Source organism: Melanerpes formicivorus, unplaced genomic scaffold (assembly GCF_026170545.1).
Source record: "Melanerpes formicivorus ecotype bairdi unplaced genomic scaffold, bMelFor1.0.p_v2 SCAF_1, whole genome shotgun sequence".
NCBI classification, from domain to species: Eukaryota; Metazoa; Chordata; class Aves; order Piciformes; family Picidae; genus Melanerpes; species Melanerpes formicivorus.
The window spans coordinates 8,854,042-8,875,242 of record NW_027142353.1 but is presented as its reverse complement, the minus strand read 5'-3'; positions in this window follow the sequence as shown (position 1 = coordinate 8,875,242).

Below are 21,201 nucleotides of genomic sequence, written 5' to 3'. Positions count from 1 at the left end.
GTAGGGTGAAAAGAACCTGGCCTCAGGTGGGCAGAGAGACCTGGCCCCCTCCAAAAGGAGGGGTCCCCAGGTCAAAGTCTATTCCACTCCCACTTCCTGTCCACAATACCCTATTTAAGGGGGGGTCAATTTACTGTCTCGCTCTCTCTTGTGCCCTTAGCATGATGACACCCTGATGCTGCTGTGACCTGTTAACCATGTGGTCAGGCCTGTTCCATGCTGTTCCAGACACCTAAGGGAACTGCATCTAAAGACAATCCATCTCATATCTAGAGAATCCTTTGCCAGCTGCACCAGGTTTTGTATATATTTTTATTTATCCCTTTTCCTTATATCTTTGTAACCTTCCATTTACTCAAACCACTTTTATTTTATTGTTCTACTTACCTTTTTACTTCCAAATCAATTCAAGACTATTCTTTCATAGTTTTACCTCTCACTCTTCTCTTCCTGCCTAATCTGCTTTCCCTACCGGGAAAAAGGGGAGAGGGAATGCAACCTAAATCTGCTCCATTGGGCTTTTGGGCTCTGAAAAAAGCTTAAACCACAACAGTTCACTTGTTTGGTCATCATGTACTACAGGCTTTGGTTTTGTGTCTAGTATTTTCTACCCTTCCTTTTCCTTTCCATCTTTTTTCCTCTTTTTTTTTTTTTTTTTTTTTTTTGGGGGGGGGGACCATTTTCTGACTGATTTCAATTTTCTAAATCCTCCAGAGAGCACCATTGAATATTTTCCTACACAGTAAACTAGCATGAACAGATCTCTGCAAAGACAATTTCTTGGATTCTACCATTTCAAACAGACTTGGAAAGGTTCTAATGTACTCACATCTTATGCGATTAAAATTTTGAGTGAGGTTTAAGTATTCTCTTTCTCCATCCCCGGTTTGAAAGGGTTTCAGGTTACAGTTTTAGCTCTGATATTCCATTTTAGTGACTAGTGTTTGCTGTCTTTGTGCTCTCTGTTATCTTCTTGCAGTATGTGAAAATTAATCTAGAATTTTTTTAATGACCTTCAGTGATCATGCAGCCACTTCTAAGCATTATAAATTGATTTCAAGCCTACACAGTTCTTTCCTTGTTTCCTTTGCCAAACAATACCACATAGTAATGTAACTACTTTCATCTTGGCCTAACTTAACAACTGTTACTATGCAACAATGTTAAATGTCATAGCCATCTACATCTGTCTTGAATTTAATAAATGAAAATCTGTTATACTCTTGGGTTTTTGGGTTTTTTTTTATATTTGACCATTTGACAGTCTTAGCTCTTTTATTTTATCAGATTTTACCACTAATTCAGAGATAAAACCATGGACAGTTCTATATTCCATGGGCTTACAGATTTTGTATTTACTATAAATGCCCTGGTTTTTATATTATTATTTCCTAATGAATGGATAATAGCCTCATCTATTTGTGTTAAAACTGAATATCATAGAGAATTGCATTATTTAGAATTTTGCAGGGTGTGTTTTTTTTTTGTTTGTTTGTTTTTTTAGGAAGGAGAACAGTCCCATTTTCTACGTAATTAAACAGCAGCTGTACTGTCACTGAGACTGACAGTTTTGTTGAACCCTTTAGAACTCTTGATACTTACAGAAGTGTGACCTTTGGGTTTTTCTTTGTTTTTATGATGTATATTAGGGAAATTTCTTAAATTTCAAAACTCATGACAGTCCAGAGAACCTCCCTGATAATGGGAAAAGGGAACTAAAACTCTTAAATTTTTAAGAGAATGACTGACTAGGGGAATTACAGTTCAGTTAATCTCACCACTGTGCCTGGTATGATCATGGAGCAGATCATCCAGGTGTCTATACTCAGGCACATGGAAAATAGGAAGGTGATTAGTGATAGCTAACAAGACTTCACCTACTGCAAACCATGTCTGACAAATTTGGTGGCCTTTCATTATGGGATTACAGTGTTGTCTGATAAGGGAACAGCAACCAATGTTATCTGTATAGTATTTTGCAAAGCATTTGACGCTCTTCTGCATGACATCCTTGTCTCTGATTTGGAGAGACATGAATTTAATGAACAGTCCACTCAGTGAGTAAGAAATTGGATGGATGGTTGCACTCAAAGTATTTCAGTCAACAGCTTGTCTCAGAAGAGAACAGAAAAAAGGAAGGAATTGTTAAGGTACAGCTCCTCTTATTCCAGATATTTGTCCAATGAATTTGTTTAGAATAATCTTTTGTTTTCTTTTTTACACCCAATAGTGATTTATTTATATTTTTCTACTTTTATGCTCAGAATCTGTAGCTAAATTTTAAAGCCATAGCCTAAAACCTCCGCAATTTCTTACAGCTATCTTCCCTAAAGTACAGATGTGGACATATTTGGAATTGCATAAGGGAAAAAGCTGTGAAAAGTTATTTTAATACATTAAAAGATTTATAAAATGATGAATTCACGAATTACAGACTCCTTTATTTTTTTTCTAATAATTAAATCCTAATGTACAATTGCCATTCTGTTATTTACTAGAAAGTCCGAATTTTATTTGGTTACTTTGCAAAATAGTTTTGTTCAGTACTATTTAAAGCCATTAGTAGATATCATATTAAGGCAATATTAAGGCTTCCAGTATCTGAAGGGGGCCTACAGGAAGGCTGGGGAAGGACTTCTCAGGATCTCAGGTAGTGACAGGACTAGGGGGAATGGAATGAAGCTGGAGGTGGGGAGATTCAGGCTAGATGTGAGGAGGAGGTTCTTCACCATGAGAGTGGTGAAACCCTGGAATGTGTTGTCCAGGGAGGTGGTCGAGGCCCCGTCCCTGAGGGTGTTTAAGAGCAGGCTGGATGAGGCTCTGTCCAGCCTGATCTAGTGTGGGGTGTCCCTGCCCATGGCAGGGGGGTTGGAACTAGATGATCCTTGTGGTCCCTTCCAACCCTGAATGAAACTATGAAACTATGAAACTATAAATATCTTATGAAAGGCATGCCATTCCAAGAAATAAAACTGAAATAAATGAATTAGTTTAAATCATAATCCTAGTCTCCTGTACATTGCTGAGCTCTTCCTGAGAATTGTTAACCACACTCAGCTACCCCTGAAGTCAATGGGATCTGTAAGTGTTCCCAATCTCTTTAGCACCCTAAACCTGAGCACCTGGTACTTTACCCATCCTATTTGTCTAGATCTTTAAAGTCAACTCCAAGCCATTGCCTATATTGCATGCTATGCTGCCATGTAGAAAAGTATGAGTGGCCTGTAAAGGAGGCAGCTTTAGCACTGGAAACTCTTTGGCAGAAAGGCATTGGGAACTTAACTCCCTGAGGTAGCTTTGAGCGTGTATCCTGCTTGCCACTGGCTGATTCTTTGATGCCTCTATTTAAGCTGAAGGGAAACTGATACTAACTGTGAAGGTAAATTACTACAATTTTTTTTCTTAGGAGGCAGGTAAGTCTTTACAGTGACTGTCACAGCCATGAAGGAGATCTCATATTACTGCATAGGGGCTAGCTACAGCACTTCACTGAGAACTACTCTTGTTCACCCTTTTCCCCAGGTGTTCCCTAATGTGGAGGCTGACTGCTGATAGGGAAATGATACATGTGGTCTGCAGCTTACTTTCTTTATCTGAAGAGGAAGAAGCTAACCAGCCCAGAACATCCAGAAGCACATTACATGATATTTCTTTTTTACAGGACCACTGTATTTCTGAGCACAGGATTACCTGAGCATCTGAGGGAAGTGTATTAACACTACTGCTTCCAGGGAGGCCCTAGACAAATTTACACTGTTTAAGCAGTAAATTCTGCCAAGTACAAGTGCTGGAGCTGTGGTGTGTGGCTTTTGCCTAGCAATGTTGAAACTCACTGTCTCACCTATCTGTAGTTTTATAGTGCTAGTAACTATCCAGGCTTTTTGACACTGATTTTAATTTTCACTTGTGCTCAACTATGCAAATGATATAGATAGTTACCAACACAGGAGCAAACAAACATTTCCAATCATTGAAATGAGCACAATAAAGGATGGACTGATAATGAAGAATTATAATTTTGAATAATTTTGATAATGAAGAATTATCATTTATGTTTTAAAATTGTCTTAAGTGTAAGAATAGATATCATCTCTTCTTATTAATGCTGATTAGGAAACTACTTGCTTTCACAGAAAATAGAATTTTTCCAGCTAATTTTCTTAAGATAAATTCTTTGTTATTTTCATTTTCAAAGACAAAATGAAAAGCTTAAAGTAGCAGATAATTCAAATAAAAAAGCTTTTATTATTATTACTATTATTATTGTTGTTATTATTATTATTGTTAACCAGTAAAATATTTGTATCCTGTGTCTTGATTTTATGGGCATAATCTGGGTAAATAAAAATGAAATTGTATCGCATCTGCAATAACTTACTAAGAAAAGATCCATTCTATCATTTAGAAAAATTACACCATCACTGAGAGAAATCAGTTTCCCACTTTTGTGTGTTGTTAGATCCAAGAGAATATATGTTGGTCTCACAAGAAATACATGAGATACAGAATTTTTTTTCCTCCCTGATCTTTTTATTAAGACGTAGCTTTATACAAAATTAAACAGTATTTTTCACCAGAAAAAGGGACCTTCCTCTAAATATTGCATAGACATGGTTTTATGTGGTATTTGTAACTGCTATGAAAATTCTGGTTTTATTTTATTGCTCTGTTCAATTTTCTTGTATATCTACCAAGCTGCACATTTGTATGCTATGCAGATTTTGCAACATTATCCCTTTCAAAACACTCAAAGGACAGATGAATCTTAAGTTATTCTAATTCTCTTTTTAATAACTTCATCAGTTATCGGGATTATGTAGTACTTCTGAAATTATATAAATCTTCACTGAATCTTATTTTCCACAGACATTTTCAAAGAGCGTTCATCATGGGTTTTAGTTCTATGCAATATGTTTTGTCCTTCAGAATTTGTTGTCAGATAAAGATATTAAAATATATAACAACTAATAAATGCATTATGAAATATTTTTTATTTTTCTAGCTTCTGATTCTTACATTTGAAAGAGTTTTATCAAAACTAATATCCTTGCCACTACAGTGACATACAGGTGACCCCTTGGTATTCCACTGATTTGAAGTAAATTGTAGGAGGAAAAGAAAAAAAAATAAAAAGATACTGTGGTGGGTTAACACCCTTTTTCTGAAAACAAACAAAACAAAGCAGGATGGAGGGTTTGTGGGTACTTTACCCTCCCTGCAGGGCGTTTTCCCCTGGGAAGCAGGAAGCTCAGTCTGTTCCACTCCCACCTCCCTGCCCAGCTAGAGTATAAAAAGAAGGACATCACTGCCCATTGCAGGCTCAAATCCACAATCTCAACACTCAGAGTCTCATGCCCTACCAACTGAGCCACATGGTCCTCCCCAACATGGTGCCCCCTTGGGGTAGACCACCATCCCCACCACAGGCAGAAATAACGACTCAGACAAACGGATTGCAAAAGTGATGGAAAGTTTAAATAGAAAAACAATAAAAAAACAATGAAAGTTTTACAGAGAACCACAAGCACCGTGACAAAAGAAAGAAATCCCAGAACATACCCAAGAACGTCCCATCCCCACGTAGGGGTACACCCAACCCCCACCCAGGGCTCTTTCTCCCCCCCCCAACCCAGCCTTGGGCCTGGACAGGCCCAAGGGAAGCAGCTCACGTCATTTTACCTAGGCAGCAGCAGGCCACAAAAGAGGAAGTGAAGACCCTGCACTGATCTATTATAGGGGAGCAGGGCATTATGGGAATGGAATACCTGGTTTCCTGTGACCACCCCCTGGGCTGGGCCCACCCCTTGGGACCTCCCAGGTGTGGTCTGTGCAGTGGCATCCAGGCCAGCACCCAGCCTAAACCACCACAGATACTAATACTAAAGGTTAGCTCTGGCTCAAAAGCCAGGTTAGAGGCTTGGAAAATAATTCTAACATCACTCTCTACAACTACCTGAAAGAAGGTTGGAGCAAGGAGAAGGCCAGCTTCTTCTCCTTTATGGAAAGTGACAGGACTAGAGGAAATGATTACAAGCTGTGCCAGGGAAGGTTTAAGATAGATATTAGGAAATATTTCTTCACTGAAAGGGTTATTAAACATTGGAACGATCTGCTCAGTGCAGTGGTGGAGTCACCATCCCTGTAGTTGTTCAAGCGGCATGTGGACCTGGTGCTTAGGAACATGGTTTAGTAGTGATCATTCAATGGTAGTTTGAAGGTTGACTTGAATGATCTTGGAGGTCTCTTCCAACCATATGTATTCTGTGACTTTGTGATTACACATTAGATTCTAAACTAGCATTTTGTAAGGACTATGGGGGTAAAAGTAGCATTACAATTACCATGACTGACCTCCAAAATAATTAAGACAATATGTAAAAAAAAATTTTTAAAAAATTACATCATTTCTCTAGTACTATTATGCGATTCTTAGAGCTCCAGAACATGTAGCGGTTCCTAATAAAATCATGCAATAAGCACTGATTTTAAATAAAAAAATACTGTCATAATTTTGTAATGTCAAAAATCTTTTGAGTAACAGCAAAACAAATCAACCACTCAGTGTGCCAGTGGGAAATTTTTTATCTGAACTAAATTATATTTCATTTTTGTTTCATAAGTCATGTGAGTAAATGCCTAATAATGCAGGTTCAGCCTTTGATAATAACTGAGAATAAGAAGCATAACAATGATCTTGTCTGTTCAGTGACACAGTTTGCTAAAGTCTTTGATAATAAAAAGAAAAAAAAAAAAGAAAACAAGAAGAAAACAAGCTATGACAAAAAAAAACAAAAAAAAAAACAACAACAACAAAAAAAAAAACCAACCCATTGCTTAGCCCCTTTTCTAGCCTTTCTGTGCAGGAATGCACACCACGAGGTCTATGTTATATCCTGTAGGAAATAAAACCCACTCTGCCTTCACTCTGAGATAACTGGAAATTTTGCTACTGTATAGCGCTGTGTTTGAACTCTATGACAAAGAAGGACTTGGTAGCATCAGCTAAGAAATGCGCCAGTTATTCCTAAGTGGTTGGCTGCAGGGATTTGTGCATATGGCTAGCTTATGTCTGCCTTCAGAAAATATCCTTTCAAATGTATGAATCTCAGCACCACATGTTTTCACAGCCTAAACACATTTCTATTGACAGCCTGTGCAGATACTGGTATATATGCATGTCTGTGTGTGCCCATGTGTGTGCCTGTGTGACAAAACTCCAAAGCTTAAAATAAGCTCACTCAAAACTCAGACATGCAGATGTTTACTGAAGTACAGTACCACTGTTACAAGTTCGTTCATTCAAGCAGGCGCTTGTAATGGTTACTTGGCACATTCTTAGGCAAACTGACAAAGTGTTCTCTCAAATTTCTGTTTTGTAAACAATGGAAATATATTCTAATCTGAAATTTATGCTAATTGGAAAGAAGAAATGAATCAGAAAAGACAGCTCCGTGTGACACTTAAGCAATTCAATTTTACACCAGTGATATCCTGAGATTGCTGGTATATAGAAAAAGGTTTCCATGACTTTTCTGCAGTCCTTACTGAATTGTTTCACCATCTGCTTTATATCTGCTTCCTTATGTTTTACATTTTCACATATAGTTTCAACCTTTTCCTTTGTAAATACAAGCAGGCTACTTCATTGGTAACATCATTAAATTTAAGAAATCAGTATGAATCAGACTATACTTCCATAGACTTTTCCAGAAGCTCTTATGTTACTCTAATTTCTCAGGTGGTCATGGAAGCTGGTGAAGCTGGTGAAATGTCTGAAGAGCAAGTCTTATGATGAGCAGTCTAGGAAACTGGGGTAGTTTAGCCTGGAGAAAAAAAAGGCTGAGATAAGACTTTCTCACTCTTTATAACTGCCTGAAATGAGGTTGTAATGAGGTGGGTGTAGGTCTTTCCTCCCTAGCAACGTCATGAAATAATGCTATAGTTTCACACCATATCATCTCAGCATCTTTCTTTCCTTCTGTGTCCCTTGCACCTGTTTGTCCTGTGTCTTTATAAACCTGCTGCTCCAGCTCAATATTGTTTACCTTTTAAAAAGATTTTGAGATCATTGGTTTAGCAAGCTGAAGAAATAATAACATTTTTTTAAAATATTTTTGACTCATGAAGTATTGTACCTGAGGTTGGTTTTGTTGTGGAGGTGCAGAGTACAATAAAAATGCACAGATTCTTTTTTTCTAGTAATCCTCATCTGGAGACTAAATACAGTTGAAACCTTCTTCATACTCAGTTTTACCCATTAGTGTGCTCTGAGGAATATTAAATCCTTAAGGACTGAAGTAGCTTTTGTCCTAAAAGACCTTTGTCCTGAAGTCTGCCTAGGGTGACTGAGAAATTCTTGAGGCATCAAGCTTCCCAGAGGTTTGAAGGGAAGGCAAGGTGATTCTACAATATGAGCAGTGCAGTGGCAAAAAGTAATAACATAGTGCTTGATCAGCCTTTCACACTCAGACAAGCTGCAGGAGCAGGTGTTTCAGAGTCTCAGATCTGCAAGAGACAGATTTCTTAAAATCTTATTTGCTGAATGTGCCTTTTCTATAATAAGATTAATTGCTTCACCTAAACAAAGAGAAATAGTGCATGGTACATTATGAACCATGTTACAGCTTGTTTAAATTTCATATGTACAGGTTTCAGACTAAACAGAATTGTTATGCTGATTATGTATTTCCAGTATCAGTAAAATAAGGAAGCAAAGACTATTTTCACTACACTGAAAATCAGAGTGAAAGCACTTCATTCCTACTTTGCAGCCCTGTGAGATACAGTACAAGGCACAGAACAAAGCAAACCAGTCAGAAGTGCATATATGCCCCTTCTCCCATAAGACTTTGTAAGACCTCTTACCTTCAGCTATCTGTCTTCAACTATAATGTTCCTGATAGCCTTCTATACAGTTATTTCATTCCTGTTACAAAAAGCAGTATTTCCCCTTCTCCCTCATGTTCCCCCACTCTCCCCACCCTACCACCCCCTCCTACCCCCCACCTTTTCTTGACTGGTAGAACAGGTAAAGTCTGCTACTGAAACCTAGGAGTGGATTCAGTTTTAGATTAAGCTGTCTGGATGTAAGTAGCTGCATATTATTCACATGTACCCTGGAGTCTAAGCCACATGATAGTCAAAATACAAACCATAATCATTCCATAAGCAAAGAAGCTTATGGAATGATGATGGTGATAAACATATTTATGACTCAGCTACTCGAATATACTACAGCAGGTTAGGACGCCCAAAGTATCCACATGGTGCTGGCAGATACAACACGAGTTGCAGGGAGGACTTGCATTCTTTTGGAGTAGCAGCTAGATGCCAGGCAGGATCAGAGGACAACTCACAAAGGCCTAGATGCCAGTGTTCACACAAATGAATCAAGACACCATTTAATGTAATGTCAAATAAGAAAAAGTATTATCACTTTGCAGTGTTTTGATCTAAAACATTGTTAGGCTATGTGAGAAAAGCTCATCTCCACAACCACAAAGGAGTATAAAGAGACAATGGCAGATGGAGGAACTCAATAGTCTCCCCTGTTGCTCCTTTGTCCATACAGGATAACGACCAGCCCTTAAAAGGTCTATTTCTGCAAGCCCAAGGGAGCACAAGAGCACAACTATGAACAGGAACTGTCCTGGTTTGAGGGGCCAGGCAGATCCTCTCTTGCCTCAAGAAAGGGGCAAAAGAATGACACTCACATAAATGGACTGCAAAAGTGATGGAAAATTTAAGTGGAAAAGCAGCAAGTGTTTTACAGAAGCTACAAGCATAGTGACAAAAGAATCCCAAAGCATAGAGAGTCTCCTATAGCACACCCAAAAGCCTCCCAACACTTCTTGTCTCCCCACCTGAGGGTATACCCAAAACCCCCAGGGCTCTTTCTTCCCCCTGCCCCACCCAAAACTCAGAGGAAGGAACACCATCAAAAGAAGAAACAGAGGTAGGGAAAGGGATAGGATTAACTGATTTGGGGAGCAACAGCTATGATAAAACAGAGTCTTACAGGGATAAAAAGGGCTGACTATGTGTAAATGATTTGCTGATCAGTGCATTTGCCTGACCAAGTTCTGTGACTGATCAGCACAGTTTGTCCTATCTCCTTATAAATTCCTAACCCTTTTCCTGCATGAGAGATGCTGTATTTAGTCTCTGTGTGCATGTGTATGAGGGTCTGAGTGCAAGCATCTGGAGTCTGTGGCAGCACATCCAAACCCCACCACCATAGAGCTGAGAGGGGGGAAAAGAGAAAAGTGTGGGAAAAGGGGACAGGGGGAAGGCACCTCCCCAAGATTGTGGCTGGTGGACACATGGGCCCTTCCCCACAAGCCACATGTCAGGCGCAGACCTCTGTGCCAGGGCAAGCCTGGGCATGCAGAAAAATGATGGTAATCAGTTTCTGACCTTCCTGGCCTTTGAAATATGCTTTCTGGTAGTGTTTAACAAAACAAATTAGCATAGGTGCTTAAATGAATAAACTACAGGGCACTCCTGCTCTTTCCCTTGTGTTTTTCCTCCCCCACATATGTGGATTAAGAGCTGCAGTTACAAGATGATTTCCTGGTTAAAAAAAAAAAAAAAAAAAAAAAAAGACAAGACACCAGAGTAATTCCCACATTGTGATCAAATTGGAATACTCCTAAGTCTCTGGGAAATACCTGCCATTTGTTTGAAGGAGTAACATAATGCTTTTCGATTAATCTTTTCCAAATACTCTCTCTCAAACTATGTGTAAACTTTCCTATATTCTGGAGATATTCTTAAAACAGAATAGAATAGAATAGAATAGAATAGAATAGAATAGAATAGAATAGAATAGAATAGAATAGAATAGAATAGAATAGAAATAACCAGGTTGGAAGAGACCTTCAAGATCTTCACATCCAAGCCATCACCAATCCAACATCACCTAATCACCTAAACCATGGCACCAAACACCCAGTCAAGTCTTCTCCTGAACACCTCCAATGACGGCAACTCCACCAGCTCCTCAGGCAGTCCGTTCCAAAGGGCAATCACTCTCTCTGTACAGAACTTCTTCCTAACATCCAGCCTAAACCTCCCCTGGCACAGCCTGAGACTGTGTCTTCTTGTTCTGCTACTGGCTGCCTGGGAGAAGAGACCAACTTCGGCCTGTCTACAACCTCCACTCAGGCAGTTGTAGACAGCAATAAGGTCACCCCTGAGTGTCCCCCTCTCCAGGCTAAGCAACCCCAGTTCCCTCACCCTCTCCTCATAGGGCTTGTGTTCCAAGCCCCTCACCAACTTTGTTGCCCTTCTCTGGACACGTTCCAGCAACTCAACATCTTTCCTAAACTGAGGGGCCCAGAACTGGACACAGTACTCAAGGTGTGGCCTAACCAGTGCAGTGTACAGGGGCAGAATGACCTCCCTGTTCCTGCTGGCTACACTGTTCCTGATGCAGGCCAGGATGCCATTGGTCCACTTGGCTGCCTGGGCACACTGCAGACTCATGTTCAGCCTACCATCAACCAGTACCCCTAGGTCCCTATCTACCTGGCTGCTCTCCAGCCACTCTGACCCCAGCCTGTAGCACTGCATGGGGTTGTTTTGGCCAATGTGAAGAACCCAGCACTTGGATGTATTAAATCTCATGCCATTGGATTCTGCCCATCTGTCCAGTCTGTCAAGGTCCCTCTGCAGAGCCTCTCCACCCTCTAGCAGATCAACTCCTGCCCCCAGCTTGGTGTCGTCCGCAAATTTACTGATCATGGACTCAATGCCCTCATCCAGATGTCAAAGAGCATGGAGCCCAGCAATGATCCTTGAGGCACACCACTAGTGACTGGCCGCCAGCTGGATGCAGCACTATTCACCACCACTCTCTGGGCTCGGCCCTCCAGCCAGTTCCTAACCCAATGCAGTGTGCTTCCATCCAAGCCATGGGCTGACAGCTTGGCCAGGAGTTTGCTCTGGGGGATAGTGTCAAAGGCCTTGCTGAGTTCCAGGTGAACTACATCCACAGGCCTCCCCACATCCACCAGGCAGGTCACCTGATCATAGAAGGACATCAGGTTGGTCAGGCAGGACCTGCCCTTCCTAAATCCACGCTGGCTGGGCCTGATCCCTTGGCCATCCTGTAAGTGCTGTGTGACTGCACCCAAGATGACCTGTTCCATAATCTTGCCTGGCACTGAGGTCAGACTGTATATAATATTTCATAACTTTTACATATATAGTTATGTGGGTGGTGAAGTTTAAATTAATAAATAATTTATATTTTTAGTAATTCCCCACATCAGCACTTTAATTCATAACAGAGTCAGACCATAGGTTGGATGGCCCATATATCTATGGAAGCAACTGAAATGAATTCAGCTCTGGGTGCCAGCAACTGGGCTGGGACTGTGGTCTGGGTGTCAGAAACTGGAGGTACCAGAGTGATATCAATTTTCAGCTACTAATGTGGGACCAGGGGTCAGAAGACCTCAAAACAAGGAGATGGACCTGATGGCACGGGTCCATAGGAGTGCCATAAAAATGATCAGCAGGCTGAAACATCTCTCCTACGAGAACAGACTGAGGGAGCTGGGGTTGTTCCGCCTAGAGAAGAGAAGACTCCAGTAAGACCTGATAACAGCCTCAATACCTGAAGATGGCCTACAGAAAGATTTGAAAGGGACTGCTTGAAAAAGCCTGCAGTTATAGGATGGTTTTAAATTACAGAAAAGTAGATTTCGGTTGGACATTAGGAGGAAGTTCTTTACTGTGAGGGTAGTGGAACGCTGCAATATGTTGCCCAGGGAGGGAGCTGAGGCCCCATCCTTGTATATATTCAAGGTCAGGCTTGAAAGGGCTTTAAGTAACCTGATCTAGTGGAGGATGTCCCGGCTCACTGTAGGGGGGGATGGACCTTTGGATGTCCCTTCCGACCCAAACCATTCTGTGATTCTATGAGTGATTCTATGATTGTGTTCCATGTTTCTATGATTACTAATAAATGACAACACTGAATACATACATTAGCGCAATTATGTTCAAAAGAATAATGATAAGGCTAATAGCTCTATTTTGAAAAGCAACTAATTTATTTTAGAAGCAGATGTTAGTCAGTTAGAGGGTAGAAGGGCTCTGCAGAGGGACCTCGACCAACTGGACAGATGGGCAGAGTCCAACGGGATGTCATTCAACAAGTCTAAGTGCCGGGTGCTGCACTTTGGCCACGGCAACCCCATGCAGAGCTACAGGCTGGGGTCAGAGTGGCTGGAGAGCTCCCAAACAGAGAGGGACCTAGGGGTGCTGATTGATATGCTGCCTAAACATGACCCTGAAGTGTGCCCAAGTGTCCAAGAAGGCCAGAGGCATCCTGTCCTGCATTAGGAATAGTGTGGCCAGCAGGAGCAGGGAAGTCATTGTGCCCCTGTACTCAGCATTAGTTAGGCCGCACCTTGAATACTGTGTCCAGTTCTGGGCTACTCAGTTTAAGAAGGACATTGAGACACTTGAACATGTCCAGAGAAGGGCAACAAGGCTGGTGAGAGGCCTTGAGCACAAGGCCTATGAGGAGAGGCTGAGGGAGCTGGGATTGTTTAGCCTGGAGAAGAGGAGGCTCAGGGGTGACCTCATTGCCCTCTACAACTACCTGAAAGGTGGTTGTAGCCGGGAAGGGGTTGGTCTCTTCTCCCTGGCAACCAGCACCAGAACGCAAGGACACAGTCTCAAGCTGCACCAGGGAAAGTTTAGGCTCGAGGTGAGGAGAAAGTTCTTCACTGAGAGAGTCATTAGTCATTGGAAAGGGCTGCCCAGGGAGGTGGTGGAGTCACCGTCCCTGGAGGTGTTCAAGAGGAGATTGGACGTGGCACTTGGTGCCATGGTCTAGTCATGAGGTCTGTGTTGATAGGTTGGACTCGATGATCCTCGAGGTCTCATCCAATCTTGGCGACACTGTGATACTGTGATACTGTGATACTGTGATATTTAGTGTTTTACAATGAAAGGTCAGTATGGTCTCTGTGTTGAAGCGTTTTCTTTTTAGTGAATGTAATATCTTATGAAATAAGTTAGAAAACAAATTCAAGTGAAATAAACATTTAAACAAACAAAGAATTGAAGTGCTAGAATTTCATAATAAGGTACAAACCTCATAAAATATTTTCAAGCAATAAAACATTGGAAAAAATGCCAGAACTCTCCATCTTTTTCATCAACACCTGAACATTGTATACACTTTAGAAATTATTATCTATAATATTGTGGATGCCATTTAACATAATGTGATGACTTTTCTAATACCAACGCTTTTCAGAAAAAGCTTCCACTACGTATTAATGCCACATTAGGAGTCTCTGTTGCCAAGCTGTCAGGAAAATTAATAAAACTGCTAGTACAATACACTTTCAGAAATACTGGATTGAGTACAAATGTTAAAAAAAAAATCATCTTAGTAAGTAAAAAAATTATCATTTCACTAAAATACAAAATTGAATAATCATCTACTAATGTAGATTAGTGTAGAAAAAACATTCATATGGGAGTGAACTACAACAGTGATTTAGTTTATAAAGATCTATAGGCTGGAAATATGTTAAAATACGAATATGATTTATTAAATCATTTTTCTGAGCCAATTTGATTCAGGTTTGTTTGCCTGGTTGGAGCAGCCCATCTCAGTGCTGCAGGACCCAAATGAGCACTTGGTGGCTGGCTTTGTTTATCTTTGAAGATGCATACTGCAGCAAGACTCAGCCATGTTGTGCCCCTCCAAGAGACACCATTTTAGGGTCTGTCCCTTCAATGTCCTTGTCCTGAAGGGACAAAAAGCCTCAAAAATGCTCTGAACCAGACAATGGGGCAGGAGCCAGCAGGTCTGTTTTTTTAGGAAAATGCCCACGTTGCCCAGGCTTGTTTGAACATGCCCTGGAGTCCAAGTGGGACAGGTATGTGTGCCTTTGGCCACATTTGGAGGAAACTCATTCTATAGGTTACAGTGTCAGGTTTTTATCTCTCAATCTTTTTTGTCACTGGCCATTATTGTCTCAGGAAATCTATAAATGCCAGCCCAAAGAAGCAGAGCCTTGCCCTGCAATTGTCCAGGCTCTTGGAGCAACCACAAGCCTCGCTTGGAATCCGAGCTGTGTTTCAGTTTACGCAGACAGGACTGCAAAGACCCCTTGCTGTATAACGTTGTAAAGCCCAGGAGCAGAATGGACGTGTCTCACCAGGCCGAGAGACAAAACCCAGGAGGACCTGAGTCCCTGGGACAGTTTCATTTTATTGGAAGAAGAAACAAGCACTGCTGCAAAGAATTGCAGCTGAAGAACCTCTCCAAATAGGCAAAGCTAAGATGCAAGTGTCAGCAGCAACCTCTTTTCTACAAGGCTTTCAGCCACAAAGCCTTCGGAGATAAATCCTAAATGTGCCTCAGCAACAAGCTGCAGAAGCCAACAGAAAGTGAAACTGTTCCTGCAGCTTTCACGTGGTTGATGCCATTTTGGTTTTGTTTAAAATCCCCATGTGTTCTGTGGGGTATCACCATCAGTGGGTAATTACGAAACGTGATTTTTATAAGCATCTGTTAAAGGTCTGTTGCCCTAGAGAATTCTAGAGCTCCACCCCCACACCCCCCACCTTGTGGGAAATCTCCAGCATGTTGCCGATGTTCTCTTTTTTCTTTATAGTTTAAAGTGCTGTTTGTTGTTTCTGGATTTTTGCTCATATTTTTTTAAATTATTACTTGTTTCTGCTGGTGAGATATCTGTTCCACAACCACATATTTTGAACCAGTAAATAGGTTTTATTAATATTTTCCATGGGTTTTTTTATGATTAATAAAGTTATTAATGTATTTATTAATAATTCCACCTATTGAATATTAACAGCCTCCCTATGATCATAATAGTCCTGTTCATGGGATTGTGGCTCAGGTTGCTCGTAAAAAGATGGCTCTGGGGACTGAGCCAGGGTCTGGTGGTCCAGACTGCGTCGGGGCTGCACAGCCTGGAAGAGCTTTCACTCAAGCTTTTGGATGAGCTGGGATTAGAACCAGCGCTTGATTCTGCAATTGCTCTAATAGCAGCACTAGACTTATTGATTTGCAGTGCAAATATATCAGCGAGTTACATATACTTCCCCTCCAACCTTTCTCGCTCCTTTTCCAAAAGAAAAATTTTCTCCTCAGAAATGTGTTTTTCCTCACAAGTACTAAATTCAGCTAGCCCTTGGATAATACAGGCTCCCAAAATGATAGTGGGGACACTATCAGCATTGGCTAATTTACCAGGAATGTTAATTTATAGCCTAATTTGTGTAAAATCTTCACAGCTGGGTACCCTGACCTCTGCTGTGCCGTTATGATTTAATTTATATAGGTTTGTAGGCCAGGAATACAATAAAATATTAATATGATTTATTAAATTAAAAAAAAAAATATTTTTCCAAGCCAATTTGATTCAGGTTCATTTGCCCAGTCAATGATAGGTTAATTACACATGACAGAAAGCTAATAAACAGTAGAATAACAGTCTAGAGAATTCAGAACTTGGAATACAGAGGAACAAACTGGAATCTCCCTATGTGCACAAAACCAAACAGCAATACTGCCTCGGGTGGCATAGACAGACCACCTCAAGTTCACAATGGGGCTAACCACCAGGTAACAAGCTATAACCTTAGAAATAACCAGGTAAATTAGCATAAGTTAGTCACAAACTGCCAAGTTTGCTGAATGATGTTCTGAGTTCGTAGTTATAGTCCAAAGGGCAGTATCCAAAACTACAGGAAGAGAGAGAGAGAGAGAGCACACTGCCACGGTGGAGGCCCAACTCGAGCACTATGCCACTAAAACAAAGGAAGCTAATTGCTCTAAAGACCGGAGCAAGTAGGTGCTTGTTGCTGCCTTAAATCCCCTTAACAAACAGGGAGGGGAGAAGACAAGAGAGGTAAGGAGAGAAATGAGAATGTGAACAATGAGCATTCACAGTCTTCTATAAATTCCTTTTTTGAAAACTGAACTGCCCAATCGCACATTAGCCGTTCAAATCCCACCAATCTATTAAAAATGTTTATGTGGCGAGTAAACTGCACATGCCTTCTGTCATAGCATCTAACACGTGCAGTTGCCTCTTTGAAATGTGAGGCTCAGGGTCTAGCTTCCACCTCCTTCCAAGCAGCCTTAACAGCACCTGCCTATTGGGCTCCTCCACCTCAATACGGACCCTGCAACAGAGAGGGAGAAGAGAGAGGCAGTGGCTCAAACAGATTTAGCTGTCTTGCTAATGCCACTTCCAGGACAAACAGGGTTCCTTACATTCAAAGTTAAATTCAGCAAATGCACTAGTTTATAGTTTTATAACTTTAGCAGACATTTTAAAGTGAGTCAAAGACTTTGTTAATATTACAGAATAACAAAATTTCCCTACTTGTGATACACTTATTAAACTTATTTTCACTGAACTCAGAAGGAGGTAATGACATTCAAAATATTTAGACTCCATTTCTAATACAAACATTGCAGCATGAACCCAAAGAAATGGATTAAGGTTTTTTATACTATAGTCACAGGAATTTCATGACAAGTTCCACATAGTTTTGTCCTGCAATTTGGATGAACATTTGCAGGTCTGCATTTAAAATTGCCTATCTGGATCCAATTCCAGTTAAACAAAGAAGAGACCTTTTTTAAAATTCTAGATTAAGTTCACCTCTACAACAACAAAAGAAAGCCAGTCAATGATATTTATCTTAGATCAGAAACTTCACAGCAAATCTATAATGGTTCAGTGCAAATAAGTTACAAAAATGACTCACTAAGTTCCTGTGGATTCCCTATAGTGCTAGTGTAATGGTGTATATTTTAGGTTTATGCCAGAGGCAGTTCCCTCATAAAATGGGGTTAAGCAAAGACCTCTTGCTGCCAGAATAAACATAGGGGCTGTGAGCATAATCACAAATAGAAGTTGTGAGAGACCAAAGCTTGTCTCTCCTGATATGACTCAACAAAAATAAAATCACCTTTGCTGCTTGCCCAGATGATAGCTGATGTGTACTGGGCAGAGCCACTGGAACGACTCTTGGGAAGGTGCAAAGATAACATTGCTCACTGGACCACAGCTGACCTCACACCAATGGTCCAAGGCCACCCTCGGGAATATGCATAAGACAAGACCCATCAGGTACCCTGGAAAGGGAGGACAGTGAGACAATTAATTCACCACCTGGCCCTTGATTTCCTGGGAGACAATACCTGGACACCTACCTAGGGACTAAAAACTGTATAAAAGACTTGAGCAACTACTGGCTGAAGGGAAGCAAAACACAGAAGGAAAACACGGATGAAGAAAAACACAGGAGAAGGACAATGCTGCTGAGAAGAAAAACATGAGAGAAGGAAAAGCCTGGGGCAATGCTTCTCTGAAGAAAAATGGAAAGAAAGATGACAGAGACATCACCATGGAGCCTGGAAGAAGCAGAACCCTCTCTCCATGTCCTAAGTTCCACCTGCTGCAACTCATGGAGCTGAAGAGGCTGCCCAGAGCACCACATCTCTTCTACAGCCAAAGCCTCAGCACCATTTCTCTACAGACCCAACATCTCCTCCAGCACCTTTCCTCCACAGACTCAAACTGTTTTGGGGGGTGAGGGGTGTGGTAAAATAATCCATTTCCTCTTCTCTCTCCCTCTTCTCTCTCTCCCTATTTTCTCTCTCTCCCCTTCTGATCCATCCACTCTATTTCTGTAATAAATAGTTATGACCATTTGAGGCTGCGCCTTTAAGAAAGGGACACTATGGTTGAATGTTTTATAAACAAAAGACAGGTCTAAACTAATTTCATTGGTGGATTGATAGATTACAGCTTTGAGCTCTGAGTCCAGCAGAGACTTTGGGCAGTCTTGCACTTTTCCCTCCTCCTTTTGCAGCTTGTGGCTTCTAGGCTTTCTGCCAGACTGACCTTGGACTGATAAGCGTAAGGCCTGCAAAACCTACTGACATTTTGCTCTAATGCATAACTGCTTTTAATTAACAATTGTTTCTTTTCTCTCTTTCTAACCCTCTCTGGGGAAAAAGGGGAGAGAATGGGGTACAGGGGGGGAACCCTCCTCCAAATAGGGGGAGGGGAGTTTCATTACTGTGTTACTTTGCTGTATATTTCTGTGCATATATTGTAAATACTGTAAATTGTGTATATACCCTGCATTTCCTAAACTGCTTGTGAATATAGTACATTCCTTTGCTCATCCGGCTGTGGTTAGCTGTAGTTTTTTTTCCCTTCACTTTGTGGGGGGGAGAAGGCTGAGGCCTTCCCCTCAACCCTCGACAATAGTCTAGCTGTTGATATTTTGGCCTCGTTTGTGCCTCTAATCTCACAACATGGGAATATTCAAAAGAACTGAGTCTCTTTCCCTCTCCGGACCGAGACATTAATATAACCTTAAGATAGGTGACATTACATCTATAACTAGACTGAACTGCAGCCAAATCTCACTTCTTAGAGAGTTAGACAAGCATGCAGCTACTACACAGGTTCAACAAAACCAAGTTGTCATATCTTGTCGCACAAGGAAATGTGATCATTTTATGTATTTTAAATTATGTGGCAGCAGAATTAAAATGGCAAAACATACTTGTCACAATGAATATAAAGTGCAGTTTATAATACTTAGATGTCCATAATGCTAGGGTTTTTTTCTAGCTCATGAATTATTCAGCTACTGATCCTCACACTTTAAATATATATACACACACATATATAAACCTATAAATGAATATAGACTTATTTCTGTGTATTTGAACTAGATTATAATTGTCATATATGAAAGACAAATTTTCCCTTGCTATCTTTGTTTCTTTGGCATACTTGTCTTGGGAGAGGCACTGACTGTGGCAATGCCAGCGACGAGCAGTGTGAGCAATCTGGCAGTGCAGGCCTAGAGCCTGACATGGTGGTAGGCCATGCTCACCATAAGTGCAGAGCCAGCTAGCAGTGGAGCAAAACAGTGCTGTGCCTGCAGCATGTAACTAAAACAAGACACTGGTAGCTATAAACATGGGCAGTTATCTTGGGACAACAGGACATGCACCTGCATCAACAAACCTTGTTGTGTCATTAGTAGTTGGACTAATAATCTATAATAGTGCGATGTGTGGTCACTCAGAGGGAACCAATGAAGCCATGCCAACAAGGCACTCCAAGTTTATATAAGTTGTAGCAGTTCCCTTGCTACGCACTTCTGCCTTTCCTGTCTTTCCTTCTTCTACACTTTACTTTATTGTGCTACACTTGCACTACAGGCCTGCTCCATAGGCCTGCACCTCAGGCCTGCACCATCGGCCTGCAACACTGGAACAATAAAGGATTGATTCCAATCTCTGTCTTTGATATCCATAACTGACAAGTCAAACCTCTTTTGCCACTACTCCCTCTTCCCCTCCCCGATTACAGGGTCCAGGGTGAGGTGGAGGAGCAGACAAAAGGCAGACACTCATCAAGTCTGGCTGTGGGGGGGAGGGTGGGGTGTAAGAACTAAGCCCCTTGCTTCACATTTCACGTAGCTTATGACATGTGCAACTGCCTGCTTGAGAATGTGTGTGCAGTTTGTGTGCTGTGCAGCATTTTGAATTGATTGGATAAATTTGAATAGGTAATTTGCAATTGGGCAGCTCCATTTTCAAAAGGGGAATTAATAGGGGATGATTTAAAAAATCTGTGCCTGTCATTAATGGATTCTGAACTGTGTTGAGGACTTGGATTCCTCTGTTCCTCTCTTCAGGGCAAATATCTCTTTGTTCCAGTGGCAATGTGTTCCAGCAACAAAGCTCTTCTACAGTAGCAGCTCACCCTCTCACATTTCCTCTATTTGGGATTTACCATTTTGCATTTTATTGCCTCTTGGATTGCAAATCGCTACTCTGGGTAGTGCATTATCCAGCGAAAGTTCTGCGGAATAGCAGCCCAGCGGTTTTGTGAGTAACTTTGGCTAAATTTCCTAACTGTTTCTAAAGGTTTTGAAGCATAGCTTTATCTATTGCTTGGCTCAGGTTCTAAGCCAAGGGGTCCATCTCACAACCTAAGTTGGCAATGAAGTTTGTTATTGCATACATAGGAATTTTCCTATTTGTTCCTCTTAATTCCAAGTTTTTGATTTTTCCTAGACTGTTTTTCTACTGTGTTATTAATACCTTTTGTGTGTAATTACTTGCTATTGACTGGGCAAGCAAACCTAATTCATTAG